This window comes from Crinia signifera, chromosome 2 (assembly GCF_055691185.1).
Source record: "Crinia signifera chromosome 2, ASM5569118v1, whole genome shotgun sequence".
Lineage (NCBI taxonomy): Eukaryota > Metazoa > Chordata > Amphibia > Anura > Myobatrachidae > Crinia > Crinia signifera.
In genome coordinates, this window is record NC_139218.1 from 271339237 (window position 1) to 271365616 (window position 26380).

The following is a 26380-nucleotide window of genomic DNA, read 5'->3' on the forward strand; positions in this document are numbered from 1 at the left end:
ACTGATGTGCGCCGGTGTGCAGAGTGACCGGCGCGGTGATGAGGACTCGGGAGACCCAGCCGCCTGTGCAGTTTCCGGCACTGATGTGCAGTCCGGAGACACGGAGCGGGAGACACGGCATGGGTGCATCTCCCGGGTCATGATGCAGACACCCGGCGCTGTTGAGATCATGTGGCGTGCTATGGAGCCCTGACAGTGCGGAGACCCGGCAGGGTGAAGACTGCTGTCAGAGGGTACCATCATCTGCCCTGGGGGCTTTACACAGCGGCACCTTTACTTCGTTCTTGGGGGGGGGGTTTGTAATTACGCAGGGGCACCTGTATGTAATGGGGTAAGGTAACAGTTATATAGCGCCATCTTTGGGGCGGGGTGCCTGTCCTGCTTTCTCTCCTGTCTCTCTCTCTCCCCCTCTTTCTTCCCTGCTCTCTTTCCTACTGCACATCTTTTTCTCAGCCCAAACTTACTCCACCTGTCTCTCTGCCCCTAGTCTTAGTCCTCTCTCCTCCCCACGCTTCCTCCCTCTCTCTTTCCTCCATCTCCTCTTTCTCTTTTTTTTTTCTCTCTCTCTCTCTTCTGGTGCAAGCCCCCCCCCCCCGGTCATTGTAGTGCCATTAGGGGAGCCCCGTCCAAGATGTTGCTATGGGGCCCACATAATTCTAGTTACGCCTCTGTCTCTCAGTAAGCTGTCATGATGGGCAGTCAGGACATGTTGAGTGCAAAAATAATGCTATAGCGATAATTAAAATGCTATGCACCAATTATTAAGTAAGGAACGTTTTCAATGTAAAAATATTCTAAATTATTAAAGGATCGGCAATTCCCAGCCTGTCAAAATGACAGAACAGTAACAATAGCAACAGTGGTTGTGCACGCCCAAACGGGGTAACACTCAAATTGCTCTGTCATTTAGTGGTCGCTGGTGTGCAAAACACTTTAATTCCTCCCTTAAAGGTGACGAGTAGCTTTAGCCTTTTATTATATATAATAGACAAATATGCTGCATTAAAATGGTGGCATGACACAAACCGAGAAGAAGCAGGCAGTGTTTCATTTGTAGGGAAACCTTAAACCACAGGGCTCAATAGCCTGTATTCAAAATACTGTAGGGTGTGATTCTACAACGATGCTAGAAATGTGTTCAGTTTATAATCATACAAATACTGTAGATAAATACAGCAAATAAATAAAATAACACAATCTATACTTTTTATTAATTTACTGATCAAAACACTCAAACATTAGATTTATTTGTTGATAAAAGAATGGGAATCTTAAACCAACCCCCCCCCCCCCCCAAACACACACACACACACACACACACAAACAAATACCTGTACCATGTTTTGATAAACCCAAACTCAGGTTCACATGAAAGCCCACTGCATTATTGATTTATCTGCTACATGTTTGTGACTGCACATAGTAGAAAAGGGGTGGATGGAACAAAAGAGGAAAGTAGCCCTCCTCCCATGGGGCCCACCAGCCAAAGCTGCTTTCCCCCTTCCATGTCAAGGGCCAGTCTGGTGATTGTGACTGGGCCCTGTGCCTGCGGTGCTGTTGTCTTCAGCACTCCACAGGCATGGAAGACCAGGATTACCTGATATAATCTTTTGTATCTGTCTGTAAAACGTAAATGGCGTAATGATGTCCATACGTTTTTAAAAAGTACTTGTGTCAATGCTGGTGCGTAAATGTTTGTGGATAGACAATAGCAAAATAGAATAAAAAATTAGATCCATGCACAAGAACACAGTAGTGAGGAGTCTACTGCTGCCACTGAAATGCAGGGGAGCAAGGAGAAGATCCAGGTAAGCGAGGCACTGCATGGGGTAGAGGCTGAGGCTACAAAGAGCCATACAAAGTGCAAGATGAGGCTATGAACAGACATAGGAGGAAATACTTACGCTGCTGCAGAGACACATGGGTGAGCTGAGTCTACAGAGAGACAGTGTGGGGTAAGCAGACACTATGGATAGACATAGGGATGTGCTGTTACTGTCCTCTGCAGGGTGGAGTTCTAGAAGATTTGGACTTGCAGTGGCTTTGGGGCCTTTTTTGAGGGCTCTGTCCTTGTCAAAATTGCACTTCCCCTGGGGACATTATTATTACTACAGTGTGCTCCTACGGTGGCTAAGGTATTCAATCTGGAGGTCACAGCGGTCGAGCTTGCCGTGACCCGATCCCCTTCTCGATCAGCTCGACCGAGAACATGCAGGCGGGATTCAAGGGGCGTGGCTGCGAGTTGCGGCCCGGAAGAGGCTGCAGCCGGCAGCTCGTCACTTCCCGAGCCGTTCTGACAGCTTGTGATGTCGGGCTCAATCTGGCGAGATAGCATTGAATAGGGCCCGGCGGCCATGTCCCCCGTGATTGAATGTCCCCCTTAATCCTATAGCACCTCCAGGAACTTGATTTTGCAGTCTTCGTTGCATCTCATTTATTATTACAGTGTGCTACTGTGTTCCTCACCATGCAAAGTGGTGGAATTACATATTGAGATTTCACTAAATTATCAGAATATGCAGAAGACAGGAGAATGAATAGGAAAATCAGAGATCAATATTTCCACACTTGAGGATGCTACTGCTAATTTAACCAACATGGATTATTCACAAAGAATTTTATACTGTGGTACAAAAATGTACAGTAGATCACAATTTGCCAAGGTTAAAACACAGTTGCAACACTTAACAGTAATATACCTGCAAGATTCTGCTCACTGGATGAACCATATTTGAATAGTTTGTTTAATGTTGACTTTTCATTATGTTGCTGCCTATGTACAGTATATGCTTTATCATTCATTAGTTTTGTTCTTTTTACATTGATAGAATTATTGTTATATGTGCAGGTTCTGTATTTCATTGTCTTTCTTTCTCATATTTTTCTACGTTGTCTATAGGCCCCATACACTACAAAAGACAGGGTGGCCGCTGATTGGCTGTGAGCTCAGCCATTCAGCGGCTGCACAGAGTCTTTTGAATAGGATTTTTTCTATTCTCCTGCAGCTATCCCGGACCTTGCTCTTCTGCCACTACACCAGACCCTGCTTACCTGCTGCTACCCCCTACACCCCCCCCCCCCCCCCCCCCCAGCTCCATGGGTTACATGTAATAAATCACACCTGATTTATCACAAAAAACAGAAACATCAAGTGCCAAATTTTATTGAGCTCTCCCGGGGAGCAGCCGGGGGCCGACTTGTCCTTATAACAAGTCGGCCTAATGTCTAAAGTGATAATTACTTCATATTTTGAGGTGGTCTTGGTGGTCTTGACTCACCTTTCAATCCTGCAATGGAAGTATTACTCCTGCTTCTCATCATCTCACCGCTCGTTTTCCAGGATTCCTATGGTATTAGTCTCTATGTACCTCCTCCCTACAATCTCTGAGGTCAACTTTTTGTCTTGTTGAGTCTCTGACCACTCTCCTCTGTTAATGACCCTGAATGTGCATCTCCCTATAGAAACCTCCTCTTGAAAATCAAACCCCTTTTTTAGGGAGTGACTTTCAAACTCCTGGTGGCATCATTTCATAGGGCAGATAAGTCTATAGGATTATCCCCAGTTAGTTTAAGATGACTTTAAAGACTTTCTCCATGGCACTTATTAAGGTATTTCACAGGAACTGGTAGGAGAAATTTGAAAAACAATGTGCTTTGCTTGTTGACTTTCGGCCAATAGGGTGGAATGGCTTATTGTACATAAGGAAAAGTGGACTTCCTTTTGGTCAAAGGGGTGGCCAAACCAGTCCTCAGGATCTATTAACAGGTCATGTTCTCCAGGCCACCCAGTTGGTGCACAGGTGCATTCACTACTAACAGTCACATTTTTACATGTGCAGCATTCATTCCTAATGGACATTCTACAGATTTACCGGTGGCCTGGAAAACATGGACTGTTGGTAGATCTCGAGGACTGGTTTGGCCACCCCTGGTCTTGATGGAGGCTTCTCTTCTTATGATCACTTCACTCAAGATGATAGTGTAAGTAAATTTATAGCATATCTGGCTCTGGCTTCCTGGGCGCAGGCTGTTAAATAAGCGCAGCATTGTTTATACGTCCAACTTGTCTGAAGATGTGGTATTCTATGACTACTTTCGGTACTTATGTATTAGCCGGGCACCCAAATAACATATGTATGGCACGGAAATCGCATCGCATGCGATTTTTTTGCATGCGATTTCCCTATGTCATTTATTCACTGCTCTCTGGCCTTAGGCGGTGCGATGAGATCGCATCGCATGTGATTTTATAGGGTGCGATGCCATTTAATGTACTATACACTTGTATGACATACAATGAAATTTAGGCCCCCCCACTATCCACACCACCACCGAAGTGTGGCGAGTGCAGAGAAACAGGTCCTCCTGACCTTTTCATACCCCCACTATGCACGTCGGTGTGGAGTCTTCTTTATATAGTGTGGCAAGCGCAGCGAGCCACCAAGCCCGAAGCATGGCGGGGCGGGAGGGGACGCGGAATACATGTAAAGTAATCTGCGACCCCTCGCCACGCTTCAGGCTCGGTAGCTCGCTGTGCTCACCACACTATATAAAATCAACTCCACGCCGACGTGGATAGTGGGGGTATGAAAATACTTTCAGAAGATTGCTTCTCAATCTATTCCATTCCTGATTACAAACTGATGACATTTAGCTGGATTTATAGGCTTTAGCCTTTAATTTCATTCATGTATATATGTATATTAAATATGTCATTGGCTTTTTTTCTCATGTACAGATGCTCTTCACTTAAAGACCTACCTGTATGACAACCGGTTGGACTTACGACCAGCTCCCAGACCAACTGAAAACGGTGCTTTAAGTTTTACAATTTTTTTGGTACATCAATTTTATCATTTTTGCTGATTGTATTTTATGTTCTGTAATACTGTACAGGATGTAAATTAAAATAATGTTTACAATTTGGCATTTCATTGAGAGCTTTTCTTTACTTAGAATAAAAATGATTACCAGAATTAAATATGCAGCATCTCGCTTAATGACCAATTTGTTGAACTAGTGTAAAAGTGTAAACTGGGTTGCCGGAATTGATCACACTGATTTACAGGAGACTGTTATGACCCTCACCAAAATAGAATGGTTTCTTTCCAACAAGTTTTTAAATTAAAACCAGCAAAGTTTTGATAGAAGCACTATATATTCTACAATGTCTTTCTTTGAATCCTGTTGTGACAAGAAATTAAACCTTTTTGATGTTATTGCCATGTAATATAGAAAATACGTCTCCTATATCACTGAACAATAAAGTAAAGAAATATTCTACGCATCTAATATCTATCTATTGTGTTGAAAGAAAACATCCTAGAAGTGAGGAAATTAAGCTGGCATTCCTGAGCAGAGGCACTTGTCAGCAAACAAACGCAATGTTTCCTCAATTAGCTATAAGCAATGAAAACTAAAAAAAATGCAATGTATATTTTTAGAATTAAATGGAAACTGAAATCCCATGTGAACGGTGGGTAGATGCAAAGAACACTTTTAATCCCTGTTTTGACAGGTGAGTGTAGTGAAAAGTTCAAAGTATCCATGACAACCATCCAAGACATGGATGTACGTTGTGCAAAAAACACCTGCTGGGGCGAGAGGAAAGGTGTCTGTGAAGTGTTTTGATTGGATAATGTCAGTTGTCTGTTTTCTAATACGGAGACATGGCTATATGCTGACACCTTTTAGCACCTCTCTTGGATTAGGAGGGCTGAGAATTACTTGTGTGAGAAACTGATCAAAATATTTGCTGTGCTGAGAGGCATATGAAACCTGCATGATTTAATAAACTCTGTGCTGAATTAATCTCTACTGTCAGTGCTGGACTATAGAGTGTCTGCTTCTATCCATCAGCAATCCTGAAATGAGGAATCCATGTCTGTTTACACTCACAACTTAAAGGGCACGTGGAGATTTGTGCTAGCCTTTTTTGCCAAGCTATTTAGGGTAGGCTATTTCCCTTGAGCTTCTCGGTGTGTAGATCGCACATACACACGTAGTGATGTGTGCTAAGCAAAAAAAAAAAAAAGAGGTTATTTGAAATAGTAGATCGTTATCTATGTCACTTTATCTTTACACACATAGCGATTTGCACTCACTTGCTAAGTAATCGAACAAGATTTTGATCTGAGTCGGATATGGCGACGCGGCATACCATGCATTGCCATGGAGTTAGCACGTAAACAATTTGTGCTTAATTTCTAAGCGGCATAGACAGATCGCTTAAAATAGGCTAAAATCGCCCCTTTTCACTTCATCCTATAATTTGGAACCCACTAAGTCATGGGACAACATAGTAAAGTAGAACAGTTTACAGACAGAAAAAGTCAAACTAATTGCGATATTGCTTTGAGATTTGAAAACTAGCAACACATTCTGAAGAAATGTTATCACAGATAATTAGAGAGGAAAATAATACCTAGTACATATGGGATGCAGTCAATTTGCCGGCGGTCGGAATCCCGACCGCCGAAATCCCGAAACTTTCTCCCTCCATGGGTGTCCACGACACCCATAGAGGGAGAATAAAATAGCGTGCCAAGCGTAGCGAGGCACCGGGCCCGCTGCGTGGAGAGCGCAGCGAGCCCGCAAGGGGGGGCGCTCCACGTCCCCCCCATGTCGGGATTTCGGCGGTTGGGATTCCGACCGCCGGCATTACATATTGGATCCGTACATATGAAAAAGTGAGCAAAGAAAGCCATCAGGAGACTTCAGGACCTTCAGTACCTGATTAAATTACCATTGACATCTCTCTAGTGTCATCACCATGAGTAGGTCCAAGCAGCAATGGGTCGACATGCAGAAGGTCAACAAATGAATAAGTTCGACATGCATTAGGTCAACATGGTAAAGGTCGACAGAAGAAAAAGGTCAACATGAGTTGAAAAAGAAAATACATAAATTACCCTCATCTTCAAGTCCAGCTTGAACAACTTAATGTATGGATTTCATGTGGGAATACAGATGAACCTTAACATACTGTATATGACACAAAATTTAGCTCAGTTCAGTTCCAGCTATCGTCATGCCTCTACTCCATTTCTTTATAGATGTCAGAAAAGTGTGCATCTTAATCATTACTCAGACTCACATGTACACACATGGGACACATATGTGCTGTGCGGCATTTTAGGGTTTTAGACACATGCACTGCTGAAAAAATATCAATTATTTCACTGAATAGCCAATTTAAGCGGTAATTAGGTATGGTTGTTTGCCGAGGAAAAAAATCTGCACTTTTATCTGTTTTTCACCTAGACAAAAAATTTTGAAATGACAAAAAAAAAAAGTCTGGAACTGTGAATTAGCCGCAGATCCAAGCCACTTTGCTGGTGGAATTGCGAAATTGCAGCCGTTTTTGACGCATTTTTTGGCAATGCCTTTTCGCTGAATTATTTTTATTTTTTTTAAAGCATTGGTGAAAAATGCCTTCAATAGCGTCAAAAACACCACAATTGAATAGTCAGGATCTAACCAACTGAATACCCCACCCCATAGTGTCTGACTCACAAACAAGCGATGTGTGTGTTTGAAAAAGTTAATTTTACATCTTCAGCTCTACTCTACTTTTCCATCCATTGTAAAGCAAAATGCAGATCATATATTACTGAAAAACCCAAACATAAATCACATGCCTTACCAAATACAGCACATGAACTCCTTCCACTCACATACTCCCCATATACATCATATACCATGCCCCCTCTCCACTATACGTCACAAGATAGGTGTTATGTAATACAAGTGTGTATCAGGAAGCTTGGTCTAGCATGAAAATGCTCCCTGCGCTTTAATTTGCTCCCATCAGTTTGCTATAAACTGATCATTCATTTTTTTTAATAAAGTCTTTTTTTTTTATTCTATAATAAAAAATGTCACCTACAGAAATCTGATAATATAAATATGTAAGTAGAGAACATTTGCAAATTGTAGTTCAAGAATACAACAGAATAAGAAGTTCAATAAGAATGACAGATAATATTGTGTACAATGTCTACAACCTTACAAACAATAAAAAGACTAAATTAAAAAATCCGTATTCATGTATGTTTTTGTCAGCAAGAAGTTTTCTTGTCTTTGTAATCACAAACACAACTAACCTATCAGCTAAGACAACAACTTGTCTAAACACAATAAACCTAACACACACAAAAAAAAGTGGTGTCATCAAATATGAAGCTGTAAGAAGCAGTACACACAAATTGCGCAGCCCTGGCACAAAAAGCATCTATATAACATGGATTATGGAGTGAAGTAAAGGAGGATTAAATGGAGGGGTCAGTGGTGGCATGCACCAAGTTAAGCCACGGAGACCACATCCTGTCAAACTTAGTGCTAGCATTATTTTGCATGTATACAAAGCGTTCCTTAGAAACAGAGTCATTTACTAGTGCCTTGAAGGATGGGAACATGGAGCTATCATTGGCCATCCACAGCCTTTAAATGCAAACTTTAGCCAATGCGCAGATAGTCTACATATACTGTAGTTTTACCCATTTAGAGAGGGCGTCAGAACTCACAATCCCTAAAACACATAGCTTAGGTGTGAGTATCCCTCGGGGCATCCCTGTAGCCTCCAGAACAGACTTGACCCAGGACCAATGATCATTTATATTTAATAATATTGAACTCAGGCTGTGGACGACTTACCTCTGCTGTGTTCTGGCATCTCTGAGGCTGGAATAAATTTGTGCAGGGTTACCAGCTGTTTCTCATAACTTCAATCCCTACACCCACAAGCATTCAAAGATGTTCTGTTTAGACTAAGCAAACTAATTTATATTACCATGTACTGTAAATGTAAATTAAGCTATCGGTATACACAAGGCCTTGATTATTTAATCCATGTAAAAAAAGGCGTTAAGTTCCTGGACCTTTGTGTTTTTTTTTATATCACAAACATAAAACCAGGACACCTATGAAGGAGTCCTCAGCAGGTACTTAAAAAATATAAAATAAAACAAAAAGATCCATGACAAGTGTCTACATTTATTTATTTATTAGCAGTATATATATATATAGCGCACACAGATTCCGCAGCGCTTTTACAGAGAGAATATTTGACCATTCACATCACATCAATTACTAAATGATTTCCCCTATATATTTAGGGCCGCATGGACAGTGTAATGGTTAGCATTACTGCCTCACAGCACTGAGGTGGTTATGGGTTCGATTCCCACCATGGCCCTAACGGAGCAGAGTTTGATTATTCTCTCCGTGCACGTGTGGGTTTCCTCCGGGTACTCAGGTTTCCCTCATAATCCAAAAATATATTGGTAGATTAATTGGCTTCCAACAAAATTAACCTTAAAATGTCTGTATGTGTGCATGTACATGTGGTAGGGAATGTAAGCTCCACTGGGGCAGGGACTGATGTGAATGTTCAAATATTCTCACTATAAAAGCTCTGCACTTTATAAATAAATTAATAAATAATATAATTAAAGTGCATAAAATATTTAATGTACCTCTTGGGGGAGATTCTCTAAGAATTTATAATCGCATCGCATTTATAATTATCGCATATGTTCTAACATACAGTATGCGATAATTATAGCAAAGGACAGCTCTTGAGTTAAGAGCTGTCCTTTGCGGTGAGAGTCGGCGGGTCCCAGCAGGTCCCGGCGGCTCCCCCCTCCCTCACACACCCGGCTCTTCTCCTCCCTGCACCCGGAAGATGATCAGTGCAGGGAGGAGGTCAAAGGTCCGGGCAGCTCTGCGCTGTGCTGCCCGGACACAGGTGAGGAGGGAGGGGGCGATGCGGGGCGGCGGGGGTCCGTGCGGGGCGTCGTTGCGAGGTGGCGGTGGGATGCGGTTGAAGCCCATTGGCTTCTATGGGGCATCACCAGATTTTTCTGGCGATGCCCCCCGCCGCGTTAACCCGGCGGGGGATGCTTACAGCATCCCAAAATGCGGTAAAAACCCAGATAACGGGTTTTTAGCGCATTTCTTGTGTAAAGAATCTCCCCCACAGTAAGAAGGAAAACAGATTGTGGAAATACTGAAAAAAGTTCCTTCACAGGTGAGTATATTCACCCTCCTCACTACCCATAAAAGTTCAAGGTAAAGATGAATTCATAGTAGAAAAGAATTATGGAATAGAAGAGCTCATTAGAACGTAGGAAAATTATTAAAATGCCAAGATTAAAGAATTCTTTTAAAAATATCCTACCAAATCTGGCGTTGTAGAGATACGCACTGTCGGAAAACTAGTGTTTGTTTATCGCACTTTTCCGAATACTGACAATCATTATGTTCCTTTTGTTTGTGTATATTGATTATACAATTCTCTTCCATTTGTACAATTGTCATTGACACTGTCGTTACTCAAAAAAAAAAAAAACAATTAAGGTGGCCAAATTAAAACTTTCATTTTCATTTATATAGATGTGTTATGCACCAGTATCTTATTACTCTATTGCTGTGAAGGAGCTTGCTTCTTGAACTATTTCCACAATCTGGTCTCCTGCTTATTTTTGCTCTTCTCCTTACATCATCCATCACACACAATCCTGCATTCACTAACATTTGTTGACTGCTTCCGTTATCACCTGCTGCTAAAAACATACCATTGACCAAATTGTCAACAAAATTATCTATAACCACAAACTGCAAAACTGAAGTAAGTAAAATCAAGCAATATCGAATACAATGAGGATCGGACACTAAACAATTCTAAAAACGGTCACTAAATTACTGCAATCTAAAAACTGATCATCATTGCAACTAACACATTCATCAGTGCACTGCTATGATCCCCCCTCAGCAGCAAAGGAAATACTGTAGTTTAAGGCTCACAAAAAATATGCTAGTAGATGTGGGCAAACATATTAAATTTAAGGACAGACGGAAGAAAAAGCATTTCCTTTAACATTTGTATATTCTAGAATCATCTTTATCCAGTTTTCTTTAACCTAATTCAGTACTGACTGCAGAAGTATAAAAATTGCAGGTGATTGTCTCAGTTCTGCGCATGTGCATCGTCCACATCCAGAAGGTTGCAATGGCAGTTTGAGTTATAGTGGGAGTTGTCATGGTGGAGGAGATGTATACTTTAAGGGGTGTGGTCCAGATGATGCAGTAGTGTCCAGATCGTTTGAAGGTCTGCATGACATATCAAGCATTTACCGCAATGGGAAACATGGCTTTCTTGCACTTGCCTTTACAGGCAGTCTTTGAAAGCAGGTGTGATTAATCACTGCACCCGCAGCAATGCCTGCAATGTAATCGAAATATTATTGTGAATGCAGGGCAGGACTTTCCATGATGAGTTGCCCCCATAATTCGAAAAACTGCAGACTGCAGTTTTGCTATTTTAGCAAAACTGCTACTGAATTTTTTTTCTGTGAGCTTCAGGAGTGAACGCTGCAGCAATAGCTTCTTGATAGCTGCATTATCTTCAACCATTTCAGTGGCCTCCAGGGCTTTAGCTTTCAATCCAGTTGTTAATGCCTGTATACACAGGGCAACGGGCCCCCCATGCTGAGCAATGTGCTTAAGCACAGATTGCTCAACACACATCGCTGACATACACATGCAATGCACCAGCGATGAGTACTGAGCGATCTGTGCGGACCAGTGTTCTCTGGTTATCTGATTAGATTTTGACTGCATGCAGTCAAGATCTAGTCAGGTGATAGCAATGCATGTTCCATAGCTAGGGGGTATACACATGGGGCAATGTTTGCTTAATTTCTAAGAAATTTAGTCAGATCGCTTAGCAATAGCACTGAATTTGCCCTGTGTTTGGGATATTAGTGTGCCCACTGACCAGAGATCAATGCATAATGTCTGCAGGTTTGGAAAACTAATCAAATCTCTTTGGTATGTATTCAATGCTGTTTGCGAGTGGTGACAGCGAGCAGGGCTTCCTGCTCGCTGTCACCACTCACCCTGACAGTATTCAACACTGCCTCCGCATCCGCCAATTCCCCCTCGCTCCGTTTTTGAGCGAGGGGGAATTGGCGGATGCGGCTACAGAAGCAGCGGCTAAAAACTGCGAGTTTTCTGCAGCAGCCGCGGGTCTCACTGTTTTGGGGAATTCTCGCCGTCCTGTGACGGCGAGGATTTCCCCACAACGTTGAATAGTGCGAGCGGCCGGCGTGGGGGTTAAACAGCGAGGATCGCTGGTTTTCAGCAATCCTCGCTGTTTAACCCCCTCGCCGGCCGCTCGCTGCGGCATTGAATACATGCCTTTGTGTCTCCAGAAAAGGCAATTGCTCTGGACAGAGTCTGGTGATATTTCTGTACCTGGATGAAGACTGGCTGTAGATTATAGCCATCTCAAACTTGTACCTTGTTCAGCCTTTCCTTCAATGGTTTCTTGGTGTTTGGCTGAAAACTACTACATCTGGTACATCTTTGTCACATTATCTGCAGCCCCCACATGAGGGTAGTTTGAGGGTAGTTTGTAAATACATGTAAAAAGGCAGAATCCTCCATGAATGCTTGGATAACAGAAATCCAAGGAAAGAGGGGGCCTGTGTGATAGCAGAAGCAGGGATAAATACAATATCCCACATACTAAAAGATTCCTGGGATCCAATATGAGGAATTCATCCTTGCATTTTACCACAGGTTTACTTAAGTGAGACTGTTCATTTCTTGTTCTGTTTATGAGAGTTTTTTGCCAAAGTCTATCTTTGTGTGTAATTCTTACTTAACGTTTTTGTGTATACTTAAGCATTCCGAGTATTAACTGCCATTGATGTGAGTCTTATCAGATCAGTTTTGTCTGTGGGTTCTTCAAATCATATCTGTGCTACAGATTATTAGATTATTACTTGTGTAATAAAAACAAGGACTTTATTGCAGTTTCAGGAAGAAATTAAGGTTAACTATTTGGAGTGAGTTGTTCCTATAATAACCATAGTGGTGGTGGGCGTATTAATAATGGGGGGGGGGGGGGGGATTCAGATGTGGTTGCAAGTCACAGCTATCCTTTCACATGGTAATCCATCCAGAAAGCATGTGGTATGCCTCCTCTAGTATTATTCAATTATTCAGAAGATCTTCTGAGGAAACCGTCTGACATCCGTGACGGAGAAACGCGTTAAGACAGGGAGGAGTATTGCTATCCACTTCATACCTGCCACTCAATTTGCCCAGCTGTCTACCAACCAACCATCTCTTTCCCTCTGTGTCGGGAAACCTGCAAGCGGAAGGGCGACCTGCGGCAAACCCTGACTGCCTTGGCTAACAAGCGGGACCCCCGAGAGGTACAGCCTGCATCGGGACTCACACCAGCACTGTGCTGCTGTAGCCCAGTCACTCCCGGCGTCGACTCTTTCAGCGGAGTGTCGCGCCGGTATCCTCCAGCCGCATCGCTGTTTGTCATCTATGCGCTCCCGGTAACACAACTCTACACCAGTTGAGCCTTCTACATTTTATCATCACAAGTGAGTTCCCCATTACATCTACAGGCTCCATTCATCATTTATCAACTGGTATACCATACATCACCTTTTTCCAGCAATAACCACATTGTCTTCAACAAGGACTATTTCTTTATTTATCATCATAAACAGGCTCCCCACTTAAAATCTGGACATTCCAACTACCAACAATAAGTGGGCAAGAGCAACTGGACTTATCATATATACATCATTAAGTCTGTGACCGGTATAGGTGGTCGAAATTTGTGCATAATTTATTTATACCTATTAATTTTATTTGTATTTGAGTCTTTTTCATTTTTATTTTAATAAATACTACTATGTGTTTAATTCAGTGCGCTCTCTAATTATTCTTGAATAATACTAGTCCTGTTTTTCTATTGGGATCTGTTGTTGATCCTATTGGGAGCTGTCATACAAATACTTTGTTTTTAGAAATATATATTATTATAATTAGCGCCTGATTTGTATATATTGTATGCCTCCTGCATGCATGTGTTATCCAGGACGGTTCCTGAGGACGCAGCATTAGATCACCAGTGACAACATTGGCTGGCTGAGTAACCAATGAATTTACGCAAAATGGCTGACGCAGCTCTGTAGCTGGTACCAGAAAATAAGTCACAAGACTGAGACCCTAGTGTTGACACTACCACAAAACCGAGGTGATACACTTACAAACTGCTTCAAACTAAATCTCAATCTACTGATATGTAGAACCCAGTAGTTTTAAAATGGTCTTAAATAAATCACATTTATTTAATGTACCCCAAAATAATACATGTACCCAAAATAATACATCACATTTAATGTACCCCAAAATAATGTACAGGTGGAGCAGCTCCCATTGGAGCTGCTCCTGGCGAATCACCATTTGCCAGGTGCTACCTGTTAATGAAACGCTCGCCCCATTCCGTCTGAGCCCTCAGCAGCTCCCCCGCAGCCCACCTCAGCTCTCCACGATCCCCGTCCATCTCTCTGAAGCAAGACGGGCAGGGAAACCGCTTCCCGCCTTTGTGCTGACTGGGACGCGCATGCGTGTGAGACAATCGCGCGTCCCCATCAGATGGAGCACCTGACCGCCAGTTCAGGGAAACTGGCAATTCCTCAGGCTGGCTGGGAGGCGCTCCATTGGATTTTGAGAAAACAAATTCATCGACATTGTTTAAAAATGTATTGCCCTAATGAAGCTTTTTTTTTAGATATTTCGTATTTTCATTGGAATAAGAAATGCAAATACTTCAACTACAAGATTCAAGTAAGGAATACAAAAATAAATAAAATATATTTAGCAGCCTATAACAGTTTACAGTTTCAAAAAATATGTAAGCTGCAGACGGCGAAAATAATTGCAGTTTTTAATCCATACAATTTCTGAATTAGTTTTGTGGAATTTATTTACATATGTATTGACAAAACAAAGACAAATTATGATGTCTATAAAAAGTGGTGTAATTAGGAATGCAGTATTAAAAGCAAACTATTGCCTTAAAACAATAGTCAAGAGTGAACCAGTCATTAAGAAATTCATCATCACAGCACTAGCAGCAGGTGGCATGTAAAATGATCAAGAATAATGTGCTGGGTTCTATGGCAAGTGAGGTCAGTTTCACACAGAAATCCTTGTAAGAATAAAGACAGAGGGGGGAAAAAAGAGGGGGAACCTCAAGTATGTGGGCCATTCATCTGAACTAAGTTCAGAGAATTTCTAGCACTGTGAAATATATGTTATGCAAGCACATAGATGTATTCAGTAGGGGTAGACTGAACCAAGCTACACGGAGACTACAAAGGAGCCCTCCCATGGTTCATGAATACGTTGAGGAAATGATCAGGGAATGGGGGGGGGGGGGGAGATGTTTAGACAGATGGCCCACTAAAAATGCCTGGGACAGGGCATTGGAAATTTTAAGGAAACTTTATATCTATATTAAATTTTTTTTTTTTTTATTTCCTGTCAACCCCACCCTAAATGTTTAATGCACAGTAAAAAACCTGTAATAAATTGCCATATAGTCTGAAATACAATATAAAAGAAAAGATGACCACCCTGGCCTTTTGCTAATAAATTCATACATGCAAAGTAGTTTTCAGAGATCCTTCATCTAGCTATGTGAATACAGGACATGAAAATCGTAAGATTAAAAGAATTCTTAGTATGCAAAAAGAAAAGCCAAATAAAAGGAATTGGCCAAAAATAACAAAAAAATTGGCTTTGCTATTGGAGCACTTTCAACATAACTGTTAGTCACTCTACATGAAAGATGAAAGCCTGCTTTTTGCACAATTGTTTAAGTGCTAAATCACTGAAAATCAAACCAATCTGCAGATTTGTGCTCAAAACACTGTAATCTTTCCTATAGAAGCCAATCCGATTTTATGCAGCTTAGCAAACATCTCATTGGATACTGGAGCAAAACTTAATTTCTATAGCGCAATGATTTTACTATATATCTTACATATCCTTCATTCAGTAATTTTAATCTAATAAAGAAAATTATAAAGTCACTTTGAAATGGCTATCAATGATTAAACTTAAGATGGCAATAAGGGTTACCTCTGGGTACCAATGTGCAGTCCTGTGCACATTGGATCGGATCCAGAGATCACCAAGGCTGCCACAAGGATATGTTGGATCCTGTGGCAGTCAATGTAACTGCATATGATGCACTGGGGCAGATGTATGATCCGTCGTTATGGGGGAGAAGGGGTATCAGCGCACGTTATGTGCACTGATACCGCTTCTCCCCCATGTATGAAGGAGCCGGGATGCGGTAATGGACAGGGGCGCTATGCGCCCCTGTCCATATCGGCGCTGCTATCAAAATGATAGCAGGCCGAATGTATGAACGGTCAGCATCGCTGACCGTTCCGCACGAAGCCGGGTTTGGCTTCGCCAGCATCAGGCTGGCGAAGCCCTATCTAAACAGCAGGGACAGCGCTGTCCCTGCTGTTAGGTCTGGGCTGCGCTGGGGATCTCGCGTGAACAGCGAGATCCCGCGCATGCTCAGTGCGGCCGGCCGGGGGACAGGAGATAGCGCATCAGTATTAACTGATGCGCTATCTCCAGAAAGGGACATCGCCGAAGGGGGGAGTTAACGCTCCCCCGCTTCGGCAGACAAGATGTTAATACATCTTGTAGATGTCCCTTCCTGCTTCGCCTCGCTATTGAGGCGAAGCAGGAAGTATCATAGCGGCGCGATAAGCGCTGCTATGATACATCTGCCCCATTGTATGCAAAAGTACAGTTTAATTAATGGGAGACAAACTTCCTGGCACCACAGTGATGATGGGAAGTGTCAGTCTTGAGAAGTCTGATAAGAAATGTATTGATAACAGATCACCATCTATACAGGCATGTCCAAACTATGGCCCTCCAGCTGTTGTGAAACTACACATCCCAGTATGCCGTGCCATGGTTTTAGCATTCCCTAAAAGCAAAACGAAGTCAAGGCATGACGGGACTTGTAGTATGGCTGGAGTGCCATAGGTTGGACATGCCTGATCTATACAAAGATTGTTAGAGACCATGGGAAGATGTGTTCTCAGTAGAGGAGTGTAAAAAGTGCTAGATTCAGCACAGTTTAACAAATATTAATCCTCAACACAGATTAAGTCAGTGACCGTACTTCTCTATGGTTTCTGCATACACGTAACAACATTGCTGTCACCACCCGTTGTGTGGCAACAATAATCTGACAGCTCTTATTAATAAACAATACATTTACTTTTGTGGCTTACTGCATTTCACATCTATTGGCAAGATCATCAGCGCAGGCAGACCTAGGTTGGTTCTCAAGAAAAATGTATTTTATTGCAAAATTTCTGCACATACACCACTTATATACAGTTAAGATACTGTATGTCGAATTTGAAAACTAATAGCCACATTTGACAGGTTGTTATATGCAGACCAGTTATTAGCTTATATGTTTAGCTGCTTTCTTAACAGTATTGTTTTGAACTGGACGATTTGGATGTTGTAATTTTTGGCTATTCTAATAAAATATATGTTAAAAAAAAAAAAAAAAGATACTGTATGTCGGGGGATGACTTGTCATTCTTGTCAAGGAGCAGATAAGCAATCTTAAGCTATCTTAAGTTGTCTGTACCCCACATCGAGCAATTAGGGGTTCATCAATTCTGGCATCAAAATGCTGCAAAGCAGGACTGGATCTACTGACAAAAATATGTGTTACATTAATATCGGCTTTGCCCACAGCGATGACAGCATAATCGCCCAGTGAGTATGGACCTTTAGTGACACTGGATAGGAAAAATAGGGTAAGATACCCCAATAGAAAGGATAAGCAAACCAATTGATTGAATACAGGAGTTATGGACGAAACAGAATTTGACAGCAGATAAAATTCACTTGGCCCATCTAGTCTGCCCTAAACACATACTGTATGTACTTGTACACTATAGTTAGTTTTTTTGTTGTTGTCAGGAGCAAATTAAACTACCAGTATATTTTTTGGGTTGTGTACCTGGAGGGGGTGCCAGATGACTCACAGACAGTCAGGATTCCGATAGTCATTACCCCGACAACGGAATCCCAACTGCTCCCTCGTGGGGGTTCACAACCCCCCATAGAGAGAGAATAAAATAGGTGGCGAGCGCAGCAAGCCACTGTGCCCGCAAGGTGATTTGTTGCGCTCCCCCCACTGTGCAGTCGGGATTCCGACGTCGGGCTAATGACTGTCAAAATCCCGATTGTCGGTGTGTTATACCACACCCCCTGGAGGTAACCCATGCAAGCACTTGGAGAAAATACAAATTAAACACAGTTAGGACCATGATGGGAATCATGTCCCTAACTGGTTAGCAATACTGCATCAGTGCTGTAAGGCAATAATGTTAACCATTACACCATCTGTTCTACTTCAGTGAGACTCAAACAGACTGCTGCAAATGTTAATCCATAGATCAAGGTACTGGAATCTATGAGTTAACATGCGTTCGCTGCATGACAGAGTTCTTAATGTTGAAAAGCTTTGGATGCAAGTCTAAAAGCAACAAGCACTTTTCTTTGAGCAGTAATTAGCACTAATTGAATTTAGCTATTAGAGGCCTATTTGCACCTGACGACCCCACCTTATTCACATATGTGTGGTAAACACCAGACTTTAGTAAAGACTCGTTTGTATTTGTGTTTTTTTTTTAAGCAGGACAGGGCCAACCAATGGCACGCCTGATTGCTATCCAAATGATTAAAAAACCTAAAACTATGTCTTTAACTAAACTACAGTATTAACCCTACAGCAGAGCTTCTTAAACCCAGTCCTCATAGAACCCTAATGCTAGGAACACTCTACGCTGTTTTTTGGGTAGAAAAACAAATGAAAGCATTTCAATAAAGAAAAGTAATCAGGATAAACTGAAAATATAGGCAGGTTACCAAGAATGCACTAACACTGCACAATATTGGGACCTTTTGTCTGATAACTTTGTCAAGACTTTTTCAATGCTCATGTGAATTGCGACACTATGCGATAAAACAGGCTGAACAACATATATATATATATATATATATATACATACATACACACACACACACACACACACACACACACACACACATACATACATACATATACAGTATATCAGTGTAGCATGCTCCATTAGGACTTAGTACCCAGTTCACATATTTTCCTCAGCTTGCTCCAGTTGTGCTTCTGGCACCTAGTTGTAAACCTCAAGCAGCCTGCAGTACTTCTCTTGTGCTACAGCACCCATTTCCAGTATCTCCAACAGCCTGTTCCAATTGTACTTCCTGCTGATGGCTCCAGTGTATTATTGCAGTCTGTTTCAGATTTTCAGAGAATACTACCTGTACTAACATGCAGGCTATCTCGATTCCAGACACAAAAAAGCAGCCCCATAACATAACCTCCTCCATATTTCACAGTGGTATGGTGTTCTTTTCTTTGAAAGCTTTATTTTTTCATCTGAGACATAGAGCAGATGTGACTTGCCAAAAAGCGCACCCTTGTCAATATGATTTTTTTGTAAAGCATGTTTTTACATAACAGAATGATCGTCACAGGAAAAATACCGTGACAAATGTTCTTGGACATTTTTACAAAGATTTAACAATATAGTAAAATAGAATATTGTAGATTAAGTATTTTAATGAGAGTCCTATTGTAATTCTTCATGTTCTGTAGATGATTATCTAGCTAATAGAACTTATATTGAAGAAAGAGTTTGTAAACGTGATATCTGAAGTTCATTGGGCATAAAGCTTGAATGTTTTATCAACCTGATTCTAAGGGGTAAACTTACTAAGAAGGGGCTCTATTTCAGATTAGATATTACCCATAGCAACCAGATTCTATTTCTTATCTATTTAGCACCTTCTAGAAGATAATAAATATAATCTGACTGGTTGCTACGGGCATCTTCACTAGAACTCCAATCTTCGTAAATATATCCCTGTTTTATATATTTTTAAAACTGGATATCATGAACACAAATCATATTAAGGAAATAAATGTCAAACCGTTCTGTCAATATGAACTTAAGGAGATTCCAGTCTCGCATTTTTATGTTGCTTATTCAAAAGTAGGGTCCTCCTCGGTCTCCTTCAATGGAGTCCATTGCTGATCAAAAAAAAAAAAAAAAAGGATGAAGATGCTATCAGACACTTCTGTACCTTGATCTTTCAGTTTGGCCACTGCCAGGAGGGTTAGGCACAGACCCATGGACAATAAACTTGCTAATCAAACTTTTCAACTGTAGTCAGAAGAACATTAAGCTTCTTAAAGATTGTATTAATCTATTTATCTTTAACACACTTGTCTATAATTTATTTTCGGTACTTTTTACCTAGAAGGGCGCCCATCGCGGGCATCGCATGTACATCGCATGCCATTATAATGGCATGCGATGCGACCGATGCGATGCCCGCAATTTTACATAGAAATACATGTTAAAAAGTAAATTGCGTCGGTTGCATCGCATGCGACCAAAAAAATCGCATGCGATGCGACCGACGCGATTACCGCGATTTCCCATAGGGAACAATGTTAAATTTCCCAATTGACTCGATTTTCCATAGGGAACAATGTTAAATGGCCCACAGAGACCAAATAGGCACCCTGAAGTGTGAAATGGCCCCCCCAATTGTTAACGCCACCCCACGATCAACTTGAACCCGAAGCGCGGCGAGCCCGCGAGGGTCGGCGGTACGCGTCCTACGACCTTTTCATACCCCCACTATCCACGTCGGCGTGAAGTTGAGAATAGAAAGTGTGGCGAGCGCAGCGAGCCACCGAGCCCGAAGTGTGGCGAGCGCAGCGAGCCCCGCGAGGGGACACGGATACCTTCACAGGTATCCGCGTCCCCTCGCGGGCTTCACAGGTGTCCGCGTGCGCTCGCCACGCTTCGGGCTCGGTGGCTCGCTGCGCTCGCCACACTTTCTATTCTCAACTCCGTGGATAGTGGGGGTATGAAAAAATCGTAGGACACACTAATCGCCACACTATCTCAACGTGGATAGTGGGGGTATGAAAAAATCGTAGGACGCGTACCGCCGCGCTCACCACGCTTCGGGTTCACGTTGATCGTGGGGTGGCGTTAACAATTGGGGGCCATTTCACACTTCAGGGCCTCTGTGGGCCATTTAACATTGTTCCCTATGGAAAATCGGGTCAATTGGGACATTTAACATTGTTCCCTATGGAAAATCGCGGTAATCGCGTCGGTCGCATCGCATTTGATTTTTTGGTCGCATGCGATGCGACAGATGCAATTTTTTAACTTGCGATGCCCAAGATCAAAATCGTGGGCGCCCTTCTAGGTAAAGAGTACCTTATTTTCTTTCTGATCTCAAATAACACTTCTTGCCTTTATCTGGCGTGTGTTCAGATAGAGCACATAATGATACCAAACATCAGTGTGACTATATTCTCCATATAAATATGACTTTTTAGAAGACTTAAGACATGCCTAAAGCTAACTCAAGAAAGCCATAACTTTGAGCTATCATGATAATCGTATGATTTATTATCTTTTTTTTAAGGGGTACCAACAAATCTGTAAAGAACATTTTAGCATATCTTTGAAGAATGAGAAATAATGTATCTCACTTTATAGTTAATTTGCTTTTTTCTTAGATATACCAAAGACATGCAGGTATACACAAGACCAAAGCTTTCATTGACTTTACCTTTTTGGGATGAATACAGAATTGCTACAAAAAATTGTAAGGGTATCATTTTATTCAGCAAAAGCTGCTTGTGAATCCAATGCAAACCATGCAATATATGATGCTCTGTAATGGAAAAAGTTGAACGCACATATACTTGGTGCTACCAAATCACATCAGCGTGACTAGAAAAAAGTAGGCTCACAAGGAGGCTAAATGTATGCAGGCTGTTTTAATTAAATTCAAGATTTAAGGCTTTGTAATGAAGGCTCACCACAATTCCATTTAGAGAAGACACCAACAGTGTTCATATAGGCTCATCAGCATGTGATATTAATATCTGGAAAAAGAGTAGACTACATGTCTAAAAAAGTTAATATGATGAGTCTCTGGCAGTCACAGTGAAGCTGGGGCAGTCATGGACTGCATCTGGCTTCACTGACACTATGCTGAGGTGGTGGATTTTACTGTGGGGCTGCACAACCCATAGGGATAATTTGCCACCGATGGTAGCCTATCAACCCCCATAAAGCTACACACATTTATCTAATCTACATAAAGGGAGTTATTCTGATTACAGCGTTCCCCTGCGCGATTGCACAGGGGAGCAATGTGGGGATACATTTTTATGCGCATGTGCAGCCTCTTGGTGCGAGCGGGTGCAGCAATTTGCTTATTCGCAGGCCCTTTCGCACCTAGCAGTGGGGCAGAGGTGAGGGGCTGCGCCCATGAGAATGCCCAGCGTTTCATGGGCATCCCCATAAAAACGCTGGGCATTCCCATATAAATGTTGCCCACCCTCTTCCCATACAGGGAGCCCACATAGAGGTGTCTTAGAACTGTAAGCACTTGCAACATCATTTGATGGTCGGAAACCATCAAATGATTTTGTTGCATGTGTGTTGGGATATTCGGCGTGCGAGCAGGGGTGGGCAGCGCATATACTGTATGACACGTATAGCTGTGAATTTCGCAGCTTTGTGTGTCAATCAGAATCACCCCCAAAGTGCATTAGATCTTCCCTTGACACTTGTAAAGTCTTTAATTCTACTAAATGTGTATATATTTTCTGAAATAATTAAGTGAAACAGAAAAGAACACTTTTTTTAATAGCTTCAACCCATACACCAATTTTCTTCCGAGACAGTCTAACCTGAATGTTACAGAGCTGGAATAAGGACTTAGATGGCTGAAAGCACTTAGTGGGTGATTCTGATTTTATCAGACCCCCACAGCGCTCGCACACAGAAGTACTGGCGGGGGAGGCGGTCCGGGTTATCCGCCCATGGGACCTCTGTTCCGTCTCCATTATGCTTGCTTAATGATCCAGTGCCCCCACTACCTCTTTATCTGGATATGCCAAGTCTCTTATAAATCCTTATCTAGACCATTAGGATGATAAAAATGTTGTGATGTAATATTTGGAAATATGTTTTCATTAAGATAAATAGATACTAGTCCAATTTTTATTATTAGCATCAATTTACATATTCTGAATATACAACAATTAAAAAAAATTGTACTTTAACCCTTTGATTGCCAACATCCGTGAGAGATGTGCAAAAACTCCGCAAAATTGTAAATACCTAAGTATTTTGTGATTCCAGTATTTTTAGTAATACATACAATATGTTAGTATTTTATAATTGTATTGATTAATTTTATACGATCAATTCCACTCTTGTTCTATTTCTTTATGCGACACTTAGTTTGCCTCCATATCCTGAGACTGCTGAGCATTTGGGGCTGTGGAATAGCACTCTTCTGCCAATGTCTCCCACTGTGAGGAAAAACAGAGGGGATGGACCCACAGCCCACTGATCTGCCATTTTTCATGTCCAATATCCTAGTATTTTATATAAAAAATGACTTTAAAATAAGAATTTACATTATTTTATATATACCGTGAAAATCTAATATGTCCAATTTCAAGAAAATATTATTTGTCAGAAAAAGTAAAAAAAAATAGATCAAATTGGCAGAGGGGACCCAGCAGGGTGCCGGCATCAGCAAGTGCATACAGATTTGCCAATACTGGCTAGGAAGGGAGTGACAGTGGGTGCGGGGAAAGGCACCTCTATGATGTTACCTAGGTCCTCCATCGTCTGTACATGTTCAGACGGGAAAGCGGCCATTAATGGTGCATGGGAGCATGCATCGTTAAGGATATTCATTGTACACACCAGGGAATATACTGTAGTAAAAGATATCGCTCAGAAGGGCCCGATAGTATATCACCTATTGTTTGTGTGAGCCATCTAAAGAAATGGGGGAACAAAGGATTAGCGTAGTGTAAAATGATTAAACCCATCCAAAATGCTGGACACAATGAGATAAGTGGCATTTGTGCACCCAAATGGGTCACTTTATGAACATTTCTTCTCACCACTTAAGGGGACTGCGAAAAAAATTTTTAATCGCCAGCAGCTGCTCGCTCCCATATGGAGCAACAATTGAATTGCTCCCTCAGTGACATCTTGCCAATGAGAATAACAATTGAATTCCCAACTTTATTGACTAAATGGTAGTATGACTTGTGTCTAGCATTCATTGCAATACTGTACCGAGAAAAATCACTTTAATTTAAAGAAAGCCCTTGCTAAATCTGATCTTCCATCTCTTCAGAGGTCTACTCACTTCATAACGTCCTGTTTTATTCAGCATTCATGTCCAATGAGACTCACAGAGAAAGAAACAGGGAAAGCCCAAGAGTTATTGAAAATGAACAAACAAGATGCAGAGAGAGAACAAGCAAAAGAATGGTATAGGGGAAAAAACAAAAAGTACAGTAAATAGTGTGCGAAAGTGAGATTGTGAGAGACTAAGGGAGAAAGAGCTATACAGCGATTAAGATAAAAAGCACAAGCAAGAGAAAGAGCAATAGAAAGAACAAAAAGAAAATTACGACAAGAGTACAAATGAAAGTGAGCTAGCAAAAAAAATGTAAACAAGGAAAAGAAAGGACATGAAGGGAAGAGAAATTAAAAATGGATCGGAAGAGTGAGAAAATGAGGCAGTGGGAAAGAGACAGAGAGAGAGAAGGAACAAAAACCAACATTAGGCCTATTTTATACCCTTTTACACCAAAGACCCATTTTTTTTTTTTTTTCAAGAAATTTGCACATGGCTTCCAAACCAGGTCAGACACCGAGCAGGGTTGTTTTAGGTTATTTCTTCTACTGGCACTACGAGAAGACAACATATCCAAGTGCCAGGAAATCTGCATCTTCACATAGTGTAATAAGAGACCTGGGTCAGATGACCTGGTTACACCTAATATCAACCCTGCAAGTTACCTGAGCACTGGGAAAGTTTAGTGAAAAGTCTCCATTTTAGCTTTTTCAAGTGCTCTTTGTTGCCTGTTGAATATTTACGGTCATATTGCTAAAGAACCAATAACTACATACATTGTGATAGTAAATTGTTCCCTGTTCTAATTCAGACATCCCAAATGTCTTGATGTAAGGGTTATTCTGGCAGCCATTATTTATTATGATTGCTGAAAATGTTGAGTTGGATGTGTCCCACTCAAAATAGCAAATAGGAATTTAGAGAAGGGGAGAATGTTGGGGGCCTATTTAGTGCTTTAAAAACTAATCTTTTTGCAGGACAAGTAAAGCAAATAAAAATGCAAATGTACAAAAAATAATGTTCATTATTTTTAATAAATATAGGATGCTTCACATTATTCACATATAGAAACTTGCCACTTTTTCTTGTTTTTAGTGATTGTCAAAAAAACATGGATACAAATTACAGCAATAAATTATTTGTTACCTTACATGAACAAGCATGAAGGTGATCTCAGAAGTTAACCGTTGCACATGAGAATTAAGATGCAATTAAGATGTTTTGAATAAGGCCCTGAGGCAATGGGAGATTATTAGATGCTACCATAAAGTCCTGAGGCATTTCAACTAGGTATATATCTTTTACATTTATTACTTTCTATTCATATGGGAGAACTGTCCAACCATAAACTGTATCATTTGCAGTTAAATAAAAGGACACCCAAACATTTACAGGTTGAGTATCCCTTATCCAAATTGCTCAGGACCAGAAGCATTTTGGATAATGGATTATTCTGTATTTTGGAATATTTTTATATTTGAATGATGTATCCTGTGGTTGCCTTAATGTTGTATAAGCACATCAAACACATGAAATACACACAAATATATTTTATTTGTGCATGAAACAGGTTTCAAAAACATGAAACAGAGTTTGTGTCCTATTTCAGACACTGAATTTGAATGCCAAGCGATCATTTTCTTGCACATATTTAGTGTGTTACATATAATGTCCTCAGTAGAGCCAGTTACATATCATGTACAAAGTAGTGCCAGTTACAGATGTACCCAGTAGTGCCAGTTACAGATGTCCCCAGTAGATTTTTAGCAACACAAAAAAGTAAGTTGTGGAAACTATGGTTTTCAGAATAATTTGGATAACTGATATTTGGATAAGGGATACTCAACCTGTACTACCATTTATGAAGACTCATTTTTAAAACAAATAGACAAATCGGTACTTGTGTATTATCAGAGTGCCCATCGCATCGCATACCACTAATTAAGGTATGCGATGTGATGCGATGGGACTCGATTTCCGGGACCACAGACCTGCACTGTGAGATAAAATATCACATCGCATGCCATTAGAAATGGCATGCGATGCAATATTAAATTGTACAAGCACCCTGATGGGTGATTACTATGTTAAATGCACCCCAGGCACCCTGATGGGTGATTACTATGTTAAATGCACCCCCATTGTTAATGCCACCCCCTCTATCAACGCCCACCCGAAGCGTGGCGAGCGCAGC

The 26380-nt window shown here is 41.3% G+C and overlaps 1 protein-coding gene across 1 annotated transcript in view; it reads right to left on the minus strand.

Annotated features, from left to right (window-relative positions):
- Positions 1-26380, minus strand: part of PCCA (propionyl-CoA carboxylase subunit alpha) — a 457969-nt gene that overhangs the window by 148521 nt on the left and 283068 nt on the right. The gene's annotated exons all lie outside the window — the stretch shown is intronic.